This window comes from Bufo gargarizans, chromosome 1, assembly GCF_014858855.1.
Source record: "Bufo gargarizans isolate SCDJY-AF-19 chromosome 1, ASM1485885v1, whole genome shotgun sequence".
NCBI lineage: Eukaryota > Metazoa > Chordata > Amphibia > Anura > Bufonidae > Bufo > Bufo gargarizans.
Window position 1 is genome coordinate 304,325,922 of NC_058080.1, and position 22,883 is coordinate 304,348,804.

The 22,883-nt window shown below is 44.5% G+C and overlaps 1 protein-coding gene across 3 annotated transcripts in view; it reads left to right on the forward strand.

Annotated features, from left to right (window-relative positions):
* CSGALNACT1 (chondroitin sulfate N-acetylgalactosaminyltransferase 1) overlaps positions 1-22,883 on the forward strand; it is a 332,098-nt gene that overhangs the window by 65,392 nt on the left and 243,823 nt on the right. For 2 of the 3 annotated variants that reach the window (XM_044305053.1, XM_044305061.1), the window contains exon 2: positions 3,720-3,762. The exons of the other annotated variant lie outside the window; for it this stretch is intronic. The gene's annotated coding sequence lies outside the window, so the exon portion shown is untranslated. The remainder of the gene's footprint in view (positions 1-3,719; positions 3,763-22,883) is intronic. 3 annotated transcript variants of the gene reach the window in all.

Below are 22,883 nucleotides of genomic sequence, written 5' to 3' on the forward strand. Positions count from 1 at the left end.
TTGCACGTACAGCCCTTTTCAAGTCACCCCACAGCATCTCAATGGGATTCAAATCTGGACTTTGACTTGGCCATTCCAGGACTCTCCATTTCTTCTTTTTCAGCCAATCTTTGGTTGATTTACTAGTATGTTTTGGGTCATTGTCATGTTGCATGGTCCAGTTCCGCTTCAGCTTTAATTTTCTAACTGATGGTCTCACATGTTCTTCAAGCACCTTCTGATACACAGTAGAATTCATCGTGGATTCTATGATGGTGAGCTGACCAGGTCCTGCTGCAGCAAAGCAGCCCCAAACCATGACACTTCCACCTCCATGCTTCACAGTTGGTATGAGGTTCTTTTCTTGGAATGCTGTGTTTGGTTTACGCCAAACATGTCCTCTGCTGTTGTGTCCAAATAATTCAATTTTGGACTCATCTGTCCAAAGAACATTATTCCAGAAGTCCTGGTCTTTGTCAACTTTATCTCTGGCAAGTGTCAGTCTGGCCTCGATGTTTCTCTTGGAAAGCAAAGGTTTCCTCCTTGCACACCTCCCATGCAAGTTAAACTTGTACAGTCTCTTTCTGATTGTAGAGGCATGTACTTCTACATCAACAGTATCCAGAGCCTGCTGTAGTTCTCGAGATGACACTTTATGGAGACCTCTTTTAGCATCTTGCGGTCTGCTCTTGGGGTGAACTTGCTGGGGCGACCAGTCCTGGGCATGTTGGCAGTTGTTTTGAAAGCCCTCCACTTGTAGACTATCTTCCGGACAGTGGAATGGCTGATTTCAAAATCTTTTGAGATCTTTTTAAATCCCTTCCCAGACTCATAGGCTGCTACAATCTTTTTTCTGAAGTCCTCTGACAGCTCTTTTGCTCTCACCATGGTGCTCACTCTCACTTCAACAGTCAGGAGCACACCAAACTAAATGTCTGAGGTTTAAATAGGGCAAGCCTCATTCAACATGCAGAGTAACGATCTACTAATTATGTGCACCTGGTGTGATATACCTGTGTGAGATCTGAGCCAATTTAAGAGGGAATACATGTGAGGGTGTCCTATCTTTTTCCTCAGTTAGAATAGGCATTTTTGTAGAATGACATTTACAGAAGATCTTGAAAAGACTTTTCTTCAGTTTTCTTTGTTTAGTTGGATTACTTTAATCTCTCTGTATTGTTGAAACGGAGATGAAATAACCTTTTATTAAAAATGTTACAAAAAACCACATGCTTTCAAAGGGTGTCCTAATTTTTTCACATGACTGTACATTGTGTGTCAGGACCTTGCAGCGTTATTCTGTCAGCAATGGGGACGCAACCAAATGGAACGGAAAGCATTTTGGTGCATTCCGTTTCATTCAGTTCAGTTTTGTCCCTATTGACAATGAATGGGTACAAACCTGAAGTGTTTTCTTCCGCTATTGAGATCCTATGACAGATCTCAATAGCGAAATTGAAAACGCTAGTGTGAAAGTAGCCTTCCTTACTGATTTCAGAGAAAAACTGTTATGTACAGTTGTAGACCTAAGACTTAGGCTGCTTTCACACTAGCGTTCGCTGGTCCGCTCGTGAGCTCCGTTTGAAGGAGCTCACGAGCGGACCCGAACGCAGCCGTCCAGCCCTGATGCAGTCTGAATGGAGGCGGATCCGCTCAGACTGCATCAGTCTGGCGGCGTTCAGCCTCCGCTCCGCTCGCCTCCGCACGGACAGGCGGACAGCTGAACGCTGCTTGCAGCGTTCGGGTGTCCGCCTGGCCGTTCGGAGGCGTGCGGATCCGTGCGGATCCGTCCAGACTTTCAATGTAAGTCAATGGGGACGGATCCGTTTGAAGATGCCACAATGTGGCTCAATCTTCAAGCGGATCCGTCCCCCATTGACTTTACATTGAAAGTCTGGACGGATCCGTACTAGGCTATTTTCACACTTAGCTGTTCTATGCTAAAAATAATGCAGACGGATCCGTTCTGAACGGAGCCTCCGTCTGCATTATTATGAGCGGATCCGTTCAGAACGGATCCGCCCGAACGCTAGTGTGAAAGTAGCCTTAGTGAGTCAAAAACAGATCAGATGTCTTTTTAAAAGCACAGTGTGTTTGTCACGTAACATACCTCCCTACCATCCCAGATCTGGTGGGACAGTTCCAGAGTTCATCCTCTGTTCCCTGATCCCAGGAGGGCTGCAACATATCCTGATTTCACCTATATATGCATCCTCAGCAGGCAGGCAAAATGCAGTGTCTTAATCACACCTACTGAACTGAGGAGGAGACGGCACATGCCAACAGGGATAGGTGAGTATTAGTTTTTTATTTGAATAGAGCCACAGGAGCAGCAATATTGCCAGTGGGCAATAAGGGGGTAGCATTCTTGTGAAGGGGCACTTAGGGAGCAGACCTATTGTGAGAGGAGAACTAAGGGGACATTCTTACAGTGCGGGTGCACTTAGTAGGAGTTAGTAATGTGAGGGCGTGCTAATTGTGCATAAGTACTATTTAAGGGAACTAAGGTGACATTCTACTCTAAGGAGGTCACTAAGGAGCAGCCCTTTTATAAGGGGGAACACTATAGTGAGGGGGCCCTAAGGGGGCATTCTTACTATGAGGGGTCACCAAGGGAGCATAACTACTGCACAGGAGCACAGTTACTATGTTTGGGCACTAAGGGGCCATTTTATTGTGTTGGGGCACTAAAGGGGCATTCTTACTGTGAGGATGCACCTGCCCTAAGGGGACATAATTACTGTATTGAGACACAAAAAGGACTTTCATACTGTGGGGAGGTACTGTGATGGAGAGGGTAACTGTGTGGGGCACTTAAGGGCCATAGTTACTGTGTTGGGGCACTAAAGGGGCATTCTTACTGTGAGGATGCACCTGCCCTAAGGGGACAATTACTGTATTGAGACACAAAAAGGGCCATAGTTACTGTGTTGGGGCACTAAGGGGGTCATTATTACTGTAGAAGGAGCACTAAAGGGGGGATTTCTACTGTAAAGGGGCACTGAGGTGGCATAGCTTCTGTGAGGGAGCACTAAAGGGGTTTGATTAGGCTGAGGAGGCATAAATAGTGGGGACACTATTAAAGTCACACAAAATGGGCACTCTCAAAGTGTGTGGGGCACAAAGAGGCACTATTACTGAGTGGGAGCACAAAAGAGAATAAACAGGATTGGGCGTGTATGGGAGAAACTAGGCAGGGTTAGGTGGCGTAATGTAAAAATTGCCGCTTTGTGCTGTGCACACCGCAAGCTTTGCCACTCTTTCCATTCTTTGAAAGTTGGGAGGTATGATACATCACTCCAACACAAAACTACATGCTTTTCACCAAGAGAAAAGCTAACACGAGTGAGTTCTTTCTGCTATAAGTGCAGATCTTGGGGGTGTCTTCTATTATAACAGGGATGCTGAACCTGCGGCCCTCCAGCTGTTGAAAAACTACAACTCCCACAATGCCCTTCTGTAGGATGATAGCTGTAGGCTGTCAGGGAATGATGGGAGTTGTAGTTTTACAACAGCTGGAGGGCCGCAGGTTCAGCATCCCTGTATTATAAGATATTATCCATATCGTAGTGTGGCTGAGTTTTTAGAAATATCTATATTGAAAAGTATTGAACAGTATATACTTTTATCGGAATTCTGAGATGACTTATACCCTCACAGAAACAATACTGATTCATTGTATGATCTGACATATGTGATATAATAGTGCTGCATCATCAAGTTCCTAATTTATGTTTCAGATTGTGGAATCAGGCAGACACCTAGGTGCAGTGATTCATAATGGTGAGTACTGATGAATATTATGTGTTCTGTTATTCCAGCAAAATATGAAAAATGGAGTTTCTGAATCATTGGGTCAGATTTATTATTACGGTCCTAAATTTAGACATGATAAAAATACATAGACTGAATGTGTGCACGCGGTGTGATAAATTTGGTGCATCTGGCTAGACACATTAGACTGTTCTTCTCAGTAGTATTTGGACCAATGGTATTCATTAATGTGGCAAATTTTCAAGACTCGCCTTGCCCCTTTTTACAGACTTTTTTCAAACTGTCAAACTAATGAATTTGGTACGTGCCTTGTACACCAGGTCTTTTTTGCTCAATTTGTACTAGAATTCTGGCACTTTTTGCTTAGTAAATATCTCCCATTATGGGAGTGCTCCAGAATTCTTCTGTCTTCAGTTTCTTAAACTTCCTATCATTCATATTAGTAAGGCTACATGCACACGACCGCGCCTTGTTTTTCGGTTGCAAATTGCAGATCTACAAAACACGGATGCAGGCCACGTGCGTTCCGCAATTTGCTGAATGAAACAGGCGGCCCTTTATAGAAATGCCTATTCATGTCCACAAAACGGACAAGAATAGGACATGTTCTATTTTTTTTGTGGGGCCACAGAACAAAGTCCTATAGAGAAGCCAATGGAAAAAAAATTTGGAAAAAAACATATCCAAAGAATGCTGTATTTTGAAAAAAAGCTCCAAAGCCCCAAAACACCCCAGGATTCCACAAACAAAAATACTTTCTATGTAACTTTTTTGTAGTTTACTATAGACTTTAAAATAACATTTGGGCAGTTTTGACCTAAAAATAGAGTGAAAGAGCTAGTCTGGGATTTGAAAAAACATGGCTGCTTTCTTCCAAAAACAGAACCACCCCTGTCCACATGTTGTGTGCATCATCGCAGCTCTGCTGCATTGACTCCAATGGAGCTGAGCTGTAATCCCAGACACAACCCATGGGCAGGAGTGGTGCTGTTTTTTTTTTTTAAGATCGCAGCCATGTTTTTCTAATCTTGGACAACCCTTTAAAGAACCCAACAAAAATGCTATGAAATCCGCAGAATAGTTGTGTATGTTAATCCAGTCTAAGGGATCCTATCCTAGTGGTAAATATTTTAGGGAGTCAGTTTAGTGGACATTGATATATCCTGGTTGAGTGGTAGACTTTTTTTTTATGGCGGTGTTCTCCAACTAGTGACAAAGGAGCCAAATGTGGCCCTAAAGCCCCTTCCATTTGGCTTTCCATCTGATGGAATCTGCAGTTTCTGGTGTGCCGCAATGCCACCAATCTTTTAATTATTGAAATTTGGCTCTAGGGTCAAAAACATATTACTGCCATTTGGCCCCTTCATCAGGACCATTAAATGAACACTTGGCACTATGGTCAGCACTGTCAAAAACAAGAGCAAATATCTGACCATAGTATCAGTGTATTTTACATGTAATCCACATGTAGAACACACTTGGGGTCATTTATAAAACTGGTGTAAAATAGAACAGATTCCACCTTTCATTTCTGACATCTCCTTTGAAAATGAAAGGTTGAAAGATTGGTTGCTATGGGCAACTAAGCCAGTTCTACTTTACACCAGTTTGATAAATGACCCCAACTGATTTTGCTGAAAATTACTTCAAAATCCACAGCACATTTTTCTCTTCCATGTAGATGTGCCGTAAAATGCCACAAAAACAGACTATAGGGACTCAATTTTGTAGGTAGGACCTTTATCCATGAAATCTTGCAGCCATTGGTCACCATGGGTTTCAGCAGCATGCGAAAGACAGAACGTGTAAACTCTGACTAAAAAGTTAATTCTGTGCCCGAACCCCTGCTCGGCTGAACACGTAGCTAACTGTTGTCATCCCTTTACACAAGCGCATTCTTAAGGGCTCATGAACACGAACGTATTTTATTTCCGTGTCCGTTCAGGTTTTTTTGCACACCGTATATGGAACCATTCATTTCAATGGGTCCGCAAAAAAAAAACAGAAGTTACTGTGTACATTTGGTTTCCATATGTCCGTATTTCCGATCCGCAAAAAATAGAACATGTTCTATTATTGTCTGCATTACGGACAAGGATAGTACTGTTCTATTAGGGGCCAGCTATTCCGTTCCGCAAAATACAGAATGCACATGGACGTCATCCGTGTTTTTTGCGGGCCGCAAAATACATACGGTTGTGTGCAAGAGGCCTTAATCAGACACAAGTGATAAATAAAGGGAACAATTTTATAGATATGTAAATTAACCTTAGATGAGTCCTGTCTCCTCCATGCTTGAGAGATGAGTCCATTGTTCTCTGACTCTGAGCCCAGCCACGCCCACTGTGAAGGAGCCCAGCAACGCCCCGCATCCTCCGAATCTCCTCCTTGCTCCCCTACGTCACAAAGCTAGAGCGTCGTAATCTCACGATATGCGAGCTATCGCATGCGCAGTTTGTTCCCTGAGGCTGATGCCAGCACAGGGAAGGAACACTATGCCTACACTGCGCATGCGCTAGCTTGCACATCGCAAGAGTACGGCGCTCTAGCTTTATGACGTCGGGGAGCAAGGAGGAGATTCGGAGGATGTGGGCTGGTGCTGGGCTCCTTCACAGTGGGCGTGTCTGGGCTCCGGAAACGTTAGTAGCCTCATTTACATATCTATAAAATCGTTTTTTTTACACAATAAAAGCACACAGAGCTATGGGGACTGGGTATTGCGGATGTGCTAGTGGTGATCTAGCAGCCCATGTCCTCAGCTCTATACACAAAATCCAGGTGACATGTTCCCTTTAAAGGCAAATAAATTCCCCAATGAATGGGTTAGGGTTGGTGGACATGTATTTTTGAAGGATAACTGACTAAAACAAGGAGCGAATTCTAATATTTTGTTCATTTGCTATTTATTTTTAGACTGGATTTTGCATAATAATGTATATGCTGCCTTCATTCACTTAAAACATGGCGTGAATATATTTTAGTAACTAAGCAACCATCAAGTAGCCCACATATTATTTTTCAGCGTGCACAATAAGGAGCCATTTACATCTTGCTGGAATTTATTGCATTTGACTCTCGGATGGATCTTAAAATAACCATAAATTTGGAGATAATTACTGTAAAACGTTCAGTGGTTTTCTGCAGCAGCATCCACGGTTCAGATCAACACAAGTAGAGCCAGCTGTTGCTCCGATGAGTTGCACTCATGGCTGTTAACATCTTTATCCTATGATACTTGCAGATAATTATTTCTTCATGGGAAATATTTAGCCAGCGCACAAAATGGTCTTGTGTTTAAACTAAAAGATAAATATGAGAGTAGTGAAAAAAAAAGAAAAAAGGTACAGACCAGCTAAAATTATCACACAATGATCAAGAGCTTTACAGCTATAGCTGGGAATTTTTAGGCAGATATTTTTTACTTATCAGTATGGCAGGTATACGTGTATAGTAATATAAGATTATCAGTCTTAAAGGGAATCTGTCACCTGGCTTGAGCATATTAAGGTGTTACTACTGCCATGTACAATAAAATACCTTATTTCTTGCTGTAGTCTTCCTTTTTGGTTTCATGGTTTCATTAGTGATAAAATCCAATTTTTATGTTATGCAAATGAGTGTCCAAGGTGCCCAGAGGGGCGTTATTATCCTTTTCTGGAGCCCAGTAACTCCCCCGTACAGTGCCCAGCCCGCCTTCCTTTAGAGCCCAAGCACACCTCTTCCAGCATAAGTAACTGCCCACACCCAAACTCTTTGCCGCCGCCCCCCTCCGCTATGTGAAATCTCACGCAGGCGCAGTACCGTGGACTGCCTGCGTGATGTAGAAGCTCCTGAGGGCAATAGCTTTAAATGTGTCACTGGGCATGCACTGAGCCCAGTGATAAATTTAAAGCTATTGCCCTCAGGAGCTTCTACATCGCACAGGTGCAGGCAGTCCGCGGTACTGCACTTGCGTGAGATTTCACATAGCGGAGGGGGGCGGCGGCAAAGAGTTCGGGTGTGGGCAGGTCTCAGCTCTCCCTATCACACCTCAGGAGGCAGTTGAAGGATGAGACTGAGCATGTGCGGCCTTCTCAGTGAGCAGGGAAAACAGCAGGTGGCGCTATACAGATACATTTTACTGAATAACTCAGTCGCTATGCTAGATTTTTAATTACATACCAGATGCTGGTTTCAAAACTGCAGAATATTTTTCATGAGACAACCCCTTTAAAGGGGTTTTCTCATCTGAGACATTAATAGCATATCGGTATATCATAAGGTTATTTTACAAATGTCAGATAGGTGCTGGTCCCAAAGGATCTCTTTAGAATAGGACCAAAATTGCAGAGCGCGTGCAGACCTGTTCATACGGCCATGTAAATGGGCCCTAAGGCCTCATGCACACGACCGTTGTGTGCATCCGTGGCCGTTGTGCCGTTTTCCGTTTTTTTTCGCAGACCCATTGTTTTTCAATGGGTCCGTGGAAAAATCTGAAAATGCACCATTTTGCAGCCGAGGCCGTGATCCGTGTATCCTGTCCGTCAAAAAAATATGACCTGTCCTATTTTTTTGACGGACAACGGTTCACGGACCCATTCAAGTCAATGGGTCCGTGAAAGAACACGGATGCACACAAGATTGGCATCCGTGTCCGTGATCCGTGGACGTAGGTTGCTTTCATACAGACGGATCCGAAGATCCATCTGCATAAAAGCTTTTTCAGATCTAAGTTTTCACTTCGTGAAAACTCATATCCGACAGTATATTCTAACACAGAGGCGTTCCCATGGTGATGGGGACGCTTCTAGTTACAATACACTACAAACTCTGTACAAGACTGCCCCCTGCTGCCTGGCAGCACCCGATCTCTTACAGGGGGCCGTGATCAGCACAATTAACCCCTTCAGGTGCGGCACCTGGAGGGGTTAATTGTACTATCATATCCCCCTGTAAGAGATCAGGGCTGCCAGGCAGCAGGGGGCAGACCCCCCCCCCTCCCCAGTTTGAATATCATTGGTGGCCAGTGCGGCCCCCCCTCCCTCCCTCTATTGTAATAATAGCTTGGTGGCCAGTGTGCGGCCCCCCGGCCCCCCCCCTTTCTCCCTCTATTGTAATAAATTGTTGGTGGCACAGTGTGCGCCCCCCATCGGGCCCCCCCCTTCCTCCCTCTATTGTAATAAATCGTTGGTGGCACAGTGTGCACCCCCCATTGGCCCCCCCTCCCTATATAGCATTACCAACATTGGTGGCCAGTGTGCGGCCTCCCATCTCCCCCCCACCCCCCCGATCATTGGTGGCAGCGGAGTTCCGATCGGAGTCCCAGTTTAATCGCTGGGGCCCAGATCGGTAACCATGGCAACCAGGACGCTACTGCAGTCCTGGTTGCCATGGTTACTTAGCAATAGTACAATAGTAGAAGATTCATAGTTACCTGCTGGCTGCTGCGATGTTCGTGTCCGGCCGGGAGCTCCACCTACTGGTAAGTGACAGGTCTGTGCGGCGCATTGCTAAATGAACTGTCATTTACCAGTAGGAGGAGCTCCCGGCCGGTCACAGACATCGCAGCAGCCAGCAGGTAAGTATGAATCTTCTACTATTGTACCATTGCTAAGTAACCATGGCAACCAGGGCTGCAGTAGCTTCCTGGTTGCCATGGTTACCGATCGGAGCCCCAGCGATTAAACTGGGACTCGGATCGGAACTACGCTGCCACCAATGATCGGGGGGGGGAGATGGGAGGCCGCACACTGGCCACCAATGTTGTTACTGCTATAGAGGGAGGGGGGCCGATGGGGGGGCACACTGTGCCACCAACGATTTATTACAATAGAGGGAGGGAGGGGGGGCGATGGGGGGCGCACACTGTGCCACCAACGATTTATTACAATAGAGGGAGGGAGGGGGGGGGGCGATGGGGGGCGCACACTGTGCCACCAACGATTTATTACAATAGAGGGAGGGAGGGGGGGGGGGCGCACTGGCCACCAATGATATTCAAACTGGGGAGGGGGGGGGGTCTGCCCCCTGCTGCCTGGCAGCCCTGATCTCTTACAGGGGGATATGATAGTACAATTAACCCCTTCAGGTGCGGCACCTGGGGAGTTAATTGTGCTGATCACGGCCCCCTGTAAGAGATCGGGTGCTGCCAGGCAGCAGGGGGCAGTCATGTACACAGTTTGTAGTATATTTTAACTAGAAGCATCCCCATCACCATGGGAACGCCTCTGTGTTAGAATATACTGTCGGAAATTAGTTTTCACGATGTAACTGATATCCGACAGTATATTCTAACATAGAGGCGTTCCCATGGTGATGGGGACGCTTCAAGTTAAAATATACCATCGGATTGGAGAAAACTCCGATCCGATGGTATAAAAGGGACTCCAGACTTTACACTGAAAGTCAATGGGGACGGATCCGTTTGAAATGGCACCATATTGTGTCAACATCAAACGGATCCGTCCCCATTGACTTGCATTGTAATTCAGGACGGATCCATTTGGCTCCGCACGGCCAGGCGGACACCAAAACGACTTTTTTTTCATGTCCGTGGATCCTCCAAAAATCAAGGAAGACCCACGGACGAAAAAATGGTCACGGATCACGGACCTACGGACCCCGTTTTTGCGGACCGTGAAAAAATACTGTCGTGTGCATGAGGCCTTACTGTGAATTTCACTCTGTACATTGCAAATGGTAAAAATCTGCAGAGAGAAGTGACATGCTGTGGATTTAAAAACCAAACTACAGGTCAGTTTCCACATGGATTATTTTTCCATGTTATGTGTATGATATTTGTTGCAATCTCATCTACTTTGCGGATACAGCAATAATGCAGATGTTTCACCTACAAATCTGCACAAAAAAATCCACAGCATATTTGCTAAATGTGGACATACTATGACAGTGATGGTGAACCTTTTAGAGACCAAGTGTCCAAACTGCAACCCAAAACCCACTAACTTTATAATTTAGCTATAATAGCCTGCCTACATTCAGTGCACTGCCTGTGCTGTTCATAGTGCACCCTGCCGACAGGAAATGTCTAGGGCATATTGGTACACCATAGACTTTTTCCAGGGTGCGGGTACCCACAGAGAGGGGTCTGAGTGCCACCTCTGGCACCCGCGCCATAGGTTCGCCACCACTGCTCTATGATTCCACTACTTGAGAGTGATCCAGCGTGCACAAGAACCATGTTGTAACTATAATAACTGGCATTGAGCAGTCTCAGCACAGGATTTAAGTTGAGCACAGATCTCACTGATTGGCTGTGAAGCCGAGCCCCCTTCCGCCCCTCTGCAGGTGAGCTTGTCAGGTTATGCACTCTCTTACGTCTTTGCCTGGCTTATGGGGCAGAGATTGTTACAAAATGTGTCTTAATTGGAGCCAACCAAATATTTTCCCATTCATTATCATTAACATCTAACTGCTTCGGTAGTCAGCGACTGCTACACTCACTGCGAAAAATCACTGTGAAATAACTCTCCAAAGCTCTTGAACATTGCTCTAGTTAAACGAGCTGCGAACAAATTTTTATTTTATTTTTTATCACTACATGCAGGGATTTCTGATTGATTTTTAAAAGTAGTAGCTTCTTTTCTCCTCCACAGAGAAATATAAAAATTTCTTGGAAATGTTTTGAAAATGGCCCATTAAGCCCTAATGCACATGAGCGCATTTTTTATCTCTGTGGCATCCGCATTTTTTGTGCATATATGACTGACCCACTCATTTCTATGGGGTCATGCACACATCCAAATATTTTGTGGAGCCATATGGCCATTCTGCAAATTATAGAACAGGGATCAGCAACCTTCAACACCTTGTTCTGAAACTACAACTCCCAGAATCCCCAATTAACTTCTATGGGAGTTAGGGCTTGTTCACATCAGTGTTATGGATTCCGTTATGGCTTGCCATTATAACATGGTTATAACGGAAAATAACAGAATCCGTAAGACGGAAGTCAAAACGGAAGCCTCTAGTTGTCTAGCCCTGCATAACGGAAACTAGGATGAATCCGTTCTGCTGCCCATAGACTTGTATTATGATGGAATGCAAAATGGAAGCCTTTAAAAGGCTTTCCGTTTTGCTTTCCGTCATAATAGAAGTCTATGGGAATCATAACGGATCCGTCCTGTTTCCGTTATGCAGAACGGACAAAAAAGTCCTGTCGACAGGACTTTGTTTTCCGTCTTGCATAACGGGAACCAGACGGATCCGTTATGATTCCCATAGACTTCTATTATGACGGATCAAAACGGAATGCCTCTTAAAGGCTTCTGTTTTGACTTCCGTCTTATGGAGTCCGTTATTTTCTGTTATAACCATGTTACGATCTGAACCCACCCTATAAGGAAAGCTGAGCACAGTGGTCATGCTGAGAGTTGTAGTTTCTTAGCAGTTGGAATGCCAAAGGTTGTAGATTCCTGTTAAAGAACATATCCTAGCTTGTCCGTGTTGCGGATAAGGATAGCCCATTCTATTGATGGGAGTGAGAAAAATGCAGAATACAAATGGAAGATATCCGTATTTTATGGATCCGTTTGCAGGCCAAAATATGGGCAAAGCAAATCAGTTACAAATCTGCATCAAAATCCATGTTAGTCATTAAAATATTTTGGTGTTTGTCTGTGGTGCAAAATTACACCACGTGTGAAGGCTTATACTGGAGGCGAGTCTGCTCTGTTTGAACTGTTGAATTTTATCCGATGTTGAGGATATATATTGTCTAAGGAATTCAGGTGCAGATGACGGCGCAACGGTAAATTCTGCCCGCTTACACCAGGTCTAAAAAAGTGGGAGTGGCGTACAGTCAGGGCCGGCTCCAGGTTCATGTGGGCCCTTGGGCGATAAATCCCAGTGGGCCCCATGAGGCATTTTTTTACACTGACATGTCCCCCTGTGGCTCCGACACGGTATAATGACCCCCAGTGGCCCCCTATACAGTATAATGACTACTAGTGGCCCTTCACACAGTATAATGACTACTAGTGGCCCTTCACACAGTATAATGAACCCCCAATTCCCCCCCCCCCACTGTATAATGACCACCTGTGGCCCTGCATTCAGAATAATGACCGCCAGTAGCCCCCATTCAGAATAATGACCCCAAGTAGCCCACACACGGGGGAATACTGTATGGAGGGGACTCTGGGGGTCATTATACTGAATGGAGGGTCATTGGTGATCATTATACTAAATGGGGGACACTGGGGGTCATTATACTATGTAAAGGGACCTCATAGTATAATGACCCCACAGTGACCCTCCATTCAGAATAATGACCCCCAGTCACCCCCACACTGGGGGTTATACTGTATGGAGGGGGCACGAGGGGTTATTATATTTAATGGGGGCTCTGGTGGTCATTATGCTAAATGGAGGGTCAATGGGGATCATTATACTAAATGGGGGGCACTGGGAGTCATTATACTGTGTAAGGGGCTCTCACAGTGTGATGAATGACCCCCCCAGTGGCCCCCTCACATACCTATCATTGGAGGGGAGCTGGCAGTCCTGTCATTCACTAACCGCAGCTCCTGCACTCCTTCTCTCGGGCGGCCCGCTGCAGCAGTGAGCCAGGCCTGGAGGAGAGAAGGAGATGTGCAGTGTTGTAGGTAGAACTGACTGGGCCCCACAACAAATTTTAGTACGCCCCCCTCTCCCCCAATGTGTGTTCACATCACGTTTTTCCTATCGGTTTGATGTATACAAATGTGCAGCACTCCACGTTTTTGTATCCTGCAGAGTCAAGTAAAAAATGCATACGTTAACGTATATGTTTTTTTACCATGGAACTGTATGGTGAACGGGCGCCACTGTACGGCATCAGTCTGAGGCATATGTTAACGTATACATTTTTGGTATACATTAAATGGATGGCCCTAGTGTCAGAATAAGCACCAGTACACAGCAGAGCAGCGTGGCAGAGAAGGGAGCCGTCATGTACTGACAGAGCGCTACCTGGTCCTGGTGGTCGGGCATGAGGACTGTGCTTCCCAAGGATCATTTTCTACTGGGAAATACAGGGCACAGTATAATACACTAGAATCTATATAATATAAAGATATTAGCCCTACCCCCGAATAATAATACAATTAGGGGGTCATTTATTATATAGAAATACGTCTATGTTAGGCGTATTTCTGACACAGATTGTGGCGCAAAGGTCCTTAACACCGCAATCTGTATCTTTTCCCGCTCATGCCAGGTCTAAAAAAAGTGGTGTGGGCAGGGAAGGGGATACAGTTATGGCCATGCAGTTATTGGATACCACCGCCATATAGCGATAACACCGCCATACAATGATAAAACCACCATACAGTGACCGGATAAAAGGGTATAAGAGGGCACAGTACAGGGAATGACTATGGGCACTGCACCGGGTGTTGTAAGAGGGCACAATGCAGGGTATAAAGGGGCACAGTACGGGGTGGGGGGCACAGTCACATGACCCTGTGACGTTAGAAGGTCCTTATGGTGAATGCTGTTCAGATGCCACCATAATGAGAGGTAGAGGAGTGAGACAGGGGCCCTGGATGGACAGGAGGGATGGGCACAGCAAGTAGGTTGAAGGGGCTCTGAGGGGGATTCATACAACAAGTAGGGGCAGGAGGTCTGTGCAGGGCAGCAATAGGAGATAGGAGGGTGGAACAGGAGCTCTGGATACATGAGGGAGGAAAGGAGACAGCAGGGGCCCCATGAGGATGAGATAGGACAGGATATTTGGGGGGGGGGGGGCAGGTGTCATGGAGACAAACTGCTTAATGAAACAGTAAAACAACTAAATAGAATGAAGCAGCAGATCGAAGAGTCCCCCCACCTTCTATCCCACAGACAAGAGACAGTCACAGTGCAGACTCACTCACAGACTGTCTTCACACTTCTCTGCTCCAGCCCTCCGGTCTCTCTCCTCAGGCAGCATGTGTCCTGTGTAGAGGGGGCGTGTCCTGTGTAGAGGGGGCGTGTCTGAGTCTCTGCAGCTCAGGGGGCCCCACCAAAGGGGTACTGCGTAAGTGAAATGACAGCAGTGAGAGCTTCCATCTGTATTGATGGAAGTGCTCATAGCAGCTCAGTGGGCCCCCCCAGGAGCATTGGGCCCCGGCACTTGCCCGGGGATGCCGGGTTATGATGCCGGCCCTGCGTACAGTAGGGGGGGATGGCGGCCTATTTCATTCATCATTTTCTATGCCTGTTTTAGGCGTAGAAAATAGTCTAAATGTAAGACAGCTCGGAAGCTGTCTTACATTTAGAAGCGGTGCTGGATGCTCGGAAGTTATGGAGAGGCCTGCGCCACCGCCACATATAGGGGTTATTAAGACCGGCATCTAAAACACCGGTCTTAATAAATGACACCCTCAGACTTTACAGAAATAACAGTAATTCGTTTTGGGTTTTATTGCCATTCATACAGCTTTCTATAAAATTTTATTTTCTATGCTACTCTCACCTGCTTGAATTATTTATTTATTTTATTTGCATTTTCATCTGATTTTCATGTACTTTTATTATTGCTATTACCAGTCAAGAATACAAGCCTGTTAACTACACAAGTTTATTATTCTGGATGCCTGTACTCAGTATGACTGGGCTGCACCTGTGCTTGCCTCCAAAGTGCCTGGAGTACCTGAACAGTTGGCTCATGCTGTCCTGGATGGTGTTGTAATTAGGTTCTTCTGTCTTCCAAATGCAGTAAAATTTTTGATTGATGTTCCTTAGCACAAACAAGAAGAGGCCAGGAAAGGATGGCGTTGCCTTTGTCCTACGAAATGTCCACAAACTGAGAAGGGACAGGATTTGGGTGCACCAAAGTTGACTTCAGGAAAGAAGGTGCTGATTATTCACTGTTCCTTTTGTATGCTAAACATGATTTTATCTGCAGAAGACAGAATAACCTAATAAGAACACTATCCTGGTCAACATGACTGTTCAGGTACTCCAGGTAGTCTGAAGGCCAATTTTGTTTTCTCTCAGGTTTCTTTTGGTTGTAGGCTCCCATAGTAATTTTGCTGCAGAAAGAAAAATTTCTTGCAATATTCAGAGATGACCTTCCTACTGTATCCAGAGACAGTTCAGACTGGAAATCAGAGAAGACCTACTCTGTACAATTCATCGTGGGAAGGTTGTATAGGTGAGTATTCAATATAAGGCATCACTGTGTGTGGGCACTTATAAAAAGCCTCATACTATGTATGGGACACTTATAGGGGCCTCACACTTTGTGGGGCAAATTATGTTGGCCTCATACTGTGTGGGGGTCACTTAAAGGGGCATTATAGTGTATAGGGGCATCTAACTGGGGCACCCTAAACCCCCAATGATCAGCTGTTCTGTCTAGCTCCATCGGAATTACACTGCACTGGCAAAATTGTAGTGAACAGCACTGCTCCCATTGAAGCAGATGGGAGCAGAGCTGCAGTGACAAGTGCTGTCCTCTACAATGTTGATGGTGTGATGTCGCTTCGGCATTGACTTCTGGAGCTACACAGCACAGCTGATCAGTGAGACAACTTTGTACTATGAAGGAGCAATTAGGTGGCATTCTATTGTGTGTGTGGCACACTTAGGGTCATCATATTGCTTTGAGAGCACTAAGGATGCATCATACTTTGTGGGGAGGCACAATGGGGCATCATACTGTGTCGGAGGACTAGAGTGCATTATCTGAAGGGCACTAAGGGGAAAATCTTACAGTGCTGGTGTACTACAAGAAATTTAGACTAGCACATTCATATTCATAGTCACAGGTGCATATCCATAAAGCAAACATGGTTGATAAAAAAATGGCTGAACAACTTTACACATACAAACAATAGAGCTGAGAAATGGGGTTCATTCTAAATTAAAGTGGTATTATACCTACTATAAATGGAAAATTGGAAGCTCTTAGCGCACATTTTGATCAAACTTGTGTCAGGCCCATCTACCAGGCGTCAAGGTGGCTTCTGAGCAGAGTACGTATGTAGCTGGTTCCTACACTGCCCTGAAAATGTAGGCTTAGATAAGTCCAAAAAAGGTGGTAAATTAGTGTTAGATACCCGTCTGCGGAAGCCACCTTGACGCCTGGTAGATGGGCCCGACACAAGTTTGATCAAAATGTGCGCTAAGAGCTTCCAATTTTCCATTTATAGTAGGTATAATACCACTTTAAACAATTTAGAATGATCCCCATTTCTCAGCTCTATTGTTTGTATGTGTAAAGTTGTGCAGCCATTTTTTTTAATCAACCAGTGCTGGTGTACTAAGGGGGTATTCTTACTATGTGTGGGCACTATTACGTATGGCGGCACAAAGGGGACTAGGCAGGATTAGATGTGTATAGATAGGCATTAGGCAGGGTTAGAGGTGTGGCAAAGCAATGAGGGAGGGGCTGACCACAGAAAGGAGTGTAGCTTGGTTGCAACAAGAGCAATGGTAGACCTAATTTTCATATTAAGAAAAAGTATCATAACTAGGAAATGGATCCTTAGATCAAAAAACTGTGTTAGAATTAAGTGAACCACAACTATGAGTCTATTCAAATAGTTTAATAGGGAGGTTGCTGGTGACAGACTCCCTTTAAAAAACTATTTCCTAGAATGTTAGAGATTTTTGTAACGTTGTTGTTTTTATGTCTAATATTGGACATTCATAAAGTATGGTGTTTCCGATTGTAAAGGGCTGCGTGCCAAAAAGGTTCAGCTGGGTGCTGGGTTATAAGATGTTTATTGCGTGCCTTCTGTTCTTATTGGCTACATTCAGGGACTTTGGCTAATTAAGATAATGAAGAGATTGATGGCCAAGTAAGAAGCATTCGGCTCAGCTACGGCAAACCTTAATTGCCTCTAGTGAATATTCACGTTTGTGCAGAGACAGCAATGTCTGGAATAAAAGTCTTTTTTGTAGAAAGGTTATACCCTCATTTTCCAATATAGCTCTGCTAATTCCAATTACTTAAGTCAAAAAGCAGTATAGTAGTGCTGAAAGTTGTGGCGCTCCCCACTAATCTGAAAAAATATAAAATCTGCTGCTGCAGGTACAAAGGGGCCATTTATCAGCTCTGCTACCCCTGTTTTGTGGCATAAAAAAGTGATGTGATTTTTGCGACATTTGGTTAAATATTGTGACATTTTGTGAGCACCGCCACTTTTAGAAGTGGAGTGAGAAAAAGGTCAGGATTTCAGATTATAACACCTTTAAATCATGTATGGTGTGCAACCCCCTGGTGTACTTTTACAGACATGGGCGTACACCACATTGCACTTGCACCAATATATTATATATCGTGCGCCATTTCATAATTTGGCACAACCTCACAAAGACTTAAAACTGACACCAAAATTACTGCATTTCTTAGCTGTCATTTAAGTAGATTACTTCTTGTTTTCATTTCATAGTGACACCGCTAAGCTGCCAAGAGACCGGTTTGTAGGCAGGATTTGTATAGAAAACCATCACGGGTTTAACTGCTGGAAACCTGTCACTAATGGTGGAAGTGTAAAATAGAGATTACAATCATTCAGTATATGAGATAAGAATAATCCTTATTTATATACTACCAACATGTTCCAAGTAGTACCTTGGAACCGAACCCGAGTTAGAGAAATGTTTTTTTACAGTAGAAATTAATTTATGAAGTTATTACGTGAAGTTTTGCGAGACTTAGCGAAGAAATAACTTTGACTCTTCGGAGTCAATACATTCTAATACTGTACGGAGCTCTTCATCCCTACTTACAATCTATGAGGAAATAGGGGTGACACAGAAGGTAATAAGTGCATGTTTTGTACACTGATCCAGGCAACTTCACACAATAGGGGGTAGATATGAAGTGCATCAGCTAGTCACCAACCAATATCTGTAGTGCTTGAGTGTATGGAGTGTGGTGGATACTAATGGATGATGGATTAGATTCAGAAGAATGATGCTGAAGATTCAGAAGAACTATGCTGAACGGAAGTGTGAGGAGGCGGTGAATGGAGGAGGGTTAGATCAGGGGATGCGAAAGGCTAACCTAAAAAGATTTGTTTTTATGGAGCGCCTAAAACTGGATGTTATGAATTAACCGATTTTCTTGTGGTAGGTCATTCCAGAGAACTGGTATAGCTCTAGAGAAGTCATGGAGATGGGATTGAGAGGTTTGGATTATGGTGGATGCTAGTCATAAGTTATTGGCTGAACAGAGAGCACAGGAAGGATGGTAGACAGAAATGAGGGAAGAGATGTAGGGGGGGTGAAGCATTGTAGAGAGCTTTATGGGTGAGAATAAGCAGTTTAAGCCGAATCCTCTACTGAATGGGTAACCAGTGCAATGACTGACACAGGGTGGATGTATTGGAGTAGCGGTTAGACAGATAGATGAGCCTGGCTGCTGCATTCCTGATATATTGGAAAGTGGAGAGTCTGGTGAGGGGGAGACGAGTTAGTAATGAGTTATAGTAATCAAAATGTAAATTGATCAAGGCAACAATGAGAGTTTTTGTTGTTTCCACAGTAAGAAAGGGGTGGATTCTAGAGTGTTTGAGGTGCAGGCGGCATGAACGGGAAAGCAATTGAATATAGGGGGTAAAGGAAGATCAGTGTCAAACATAGCACCGAGACAGTGAGTGTGCTGCCTAGGCATATGGCAGTGCCACATACTGAGATAGAGATATCAAGTTTAGATAGATTTATTAGATGGAAAAAAACACTAGTAGTTCCATTTTTGAAAGCTAGAGAGAGAATATGATGTTAGAGAGAGCAGACAGACTGGTGTTCTGTAGTACAGCAAGGGTGATGTCACGGAAATAAGTATATCGTTGGGTGTCATTGGCATAGAGATAGTACTGAAAACCAAATCTTCTGATAGTCTATTCAATAGGGGCTGGGTAGAGAGAAAATAGGAGAGGACCTAGGACTGAACACTGAGGAACCCCAACAGCAAAAGGGTGAGGAGGGGAAGTTGTGCCAGCATATGACAAACCTTAGGAGTGTCCTTAAGGCCAATATATTGGAGCATGGTGAGGAGGAGATGGTGGTCTACAATGTCAAATGCTGCAGAGAGATCGATGAGGATTAGTAAAGAGTAGTCAACATTCCATTTAGCTGTCAAGAGGTCATTGGTGACTTTGGTAAAAGCAGTTTCTGTAGAATGCGAAAACCAGATTGAAATGGATCAAGGAGAGAGCTAGTGGAGAGATAATGGAGGTGAGAGTAGACCATATGCCCCAAGAGTTTAGAGATAAAGAGAAGATTAGAGACAGGTCTGTACTTAGCTTCTCAGAACAAGTAAATGTTCCTGCACTTTTGGACTGAGTTGGGAGTGAAAGTGGCAAAGTGTTTTTTCGAATTATTGGATAGTGAGAAGGTCAGGGTGGTAAATTAGGTCTGTTTGGCGAGGTGACGGGCAGACTTATAAGTTGTCAACATAAATTTATAATGGAAGAAATCTTGTGGTGCCGATTTTTTTCTCCATGCTTCTGGAGCATTGCTGTATGAAGCGATTTTGAGGTGTAAGCCAGGGTTGTTTTAGTCTCTGGAGGTTCTGAGTGTAGAGGGCGCTACTTCATCTAGGCTGCTTCTGAGGGTGTCATTATAGTGTTTTGCAGCAAGTTCTGGAAAGGAGAGGGAGGAGATTTAGGACAGTGATAACTTTTTAGAGTATATGAGATGTAAAAGGCAAGATTAGATCAGGAAAGGGTGGGTTTATGTGTAGATTTTTACTGGCATTTTTTTACAATTTTGCAGTTTAAATGGTTGTTCTGGCTTCATGAAATTAATGACCTATCCTCAGGATAGGTTATTAAATTCCAGTCGGTGGACGTCTGTCTCTTGGTCTAGATTCTGTTTAGTTACAGCACTTTGGTTTCGTAGCATGCTACACTGAACAAAAATATAAACGCAACACTTTCGAGCTGAACTCAAAGATCTGAAACATTTTCTACATACACAAAAGACCCATTACTATCAAATATTGTTCACAAATCTGTCTAAATCTGTGTTAGTGAGCACTTCTCCTTTGCCGAGATAATCCATCCCACCTCACAGTTGTGGCATATCAAGGTGCTGATTAGACAGCATGAATATTGCACAGGTGGGCCTTAGACTGCCCACAATAAAAGGCCACTCTGAAATGTGCAGTTTGATCACACAGCACAGTTCCACAGATGGTGCAACGTTTGAGGGTGCGTGTAATTGGCATGCTGACTGTAGGAATGTCTACCAGAGCTTTTTCCCCTGCAATGAATGTTAATTTCTCTACCATAAGCCGTCTCCAAAGGTGTTTCAGAGAATTTCGCAGTACATCCAACCGGCCTCACAACCGCAGACCACGTGTAACCACACCTGCCCAGGACCTCCACATCCACCATGTTCACCTCCATGATCATCTGAGACCAGCCACCCGGACAGCTGCAGCAACAATCGTTTTGCATAACCAAAGAATTTCTGCACAAAATGTCAGAAACCATCTCGGGGAGGCTCATCTGCATGCTCGCATCCTCATCGGGGTCTGGACCTGACTGCAGTTCGTCGTCGTAACCGACTTGAGTGGGCAAATGCTCACATTCGATGGCATCTGGCATGTTGGAGAGGCGTTCTGTTCACGGATGAGTCCCGGTTTTCACTGTTCAGGGCAGATGGCAGACAGCGTGTGTGGCATCATGTGGGTGAGTGGTTTGCTGACGTCAACGTTGTGGATCGAGTGGCCCATGGTGGCGGTAGGGTTATGGTATGGGCAGGCGTATGTTATGGACAACGAACACAGGTGCATTTTATTGATGGCATTTTGAATGCACAGAGATACCGCAACGAGATCCTGAGGCCCATTGTTGTGCCATTCATCCACGACCATCACCTTATGTTGCAGTGTGATAATGCACAGCCCCAAATTGCAAGGACCTGTATACAATTCCTGGAAGCTGAAAACATCCCTGTTCTTGCATGGCCAGCAAACTCACCGGACAGGTCACCCATTGAGCATGTTTGGGATGCTCTGGATCGGCGTATATGACAGCGAGTTCCAGATCCTGCCAATATTCAGCAACGTCGCACAGCTATTGAAGAGGAGTGGACCAACATTCCACAGGCCACAATCAACCACCTTATCAACTCTATGCAACGGAGATGTGTTACACTGCGTGAGGCAAATGGTGGCCACACCAGATACTGACTGGTTTTCTGACCATAACCCCCCCCCCCCTCCCCCCAGTAAGGCAAAACTGTGCATATTTCAGAGTGGTCTTTTATTGTGGAAAGTCTAAGGCACACCTGTGCAATATTCATGCTGTCTAATCAGCACCTTGATATGCCACACCTGTGGGGTGGGATGGATTATCTCTGCAAAGGAGAAGTGCTCACTAAGGGTCCATACACACGTCCGTTTTTTCTTTCCTGATCTATTCCGTTTTTTGCAGAACAGATCAGGACCAGATCTGGACCCATTCATTTTCAATGGGTCCTGGAAAAAATCGGACAGCACAATGTGTGCTGTCCGTTTCCGTTGTTCCGTTCCGCATGTCCGTTTAAATATAAAACATGTCCTATTCTTTTCCGCAAAATTCGGATCCTGGTACAATACAAAGTCAATGGATCCGCAAAAAACGGAAGACATTCGGATGTCATTCCGTATGTCTTCCGTTTTTTGCGGAATCCGTTCCTGGAAACACATAGCAAACTTTTTATTTATTTTTTCCAATTTTTTTTCAAAGAAATCCAAACAACTTTATTTGATTATTGAATGTATACATGTTTCCGTTTTTTGCGGATCCGCAAAAAACTGATGACATATGGAAACATTTTCAGGAACAACGGATCCGCAAAAAACGGACCGAAATTCGGATTATAGAAAAATACTGACGTGTGAATGTAGCCTAACACAGATTTAGACAGATTTGTGAACAATATTTGAGAGTAATGGGTCTTTTGTGTATGTAGAAAATGTTTCAGATCTTTGAGTTCAGCTCATGCAAAATGGGAGCAAAACCAGTGTTCAGTGTATATGTCAGCATTGTATTATTACATAGATATAATACACTGTGTTCTTTTATACAGATTCAGTTTGAGAAAAGTCTCCACATAGACCGGAATGTTGCATATTTAAATCTGGAATTCCCAGGTATTTTATGGTGCTCAAAAACAAAACCCTTTGTTCCTTAAAGGGGTTTTACGGGAGTTTTATACTGATG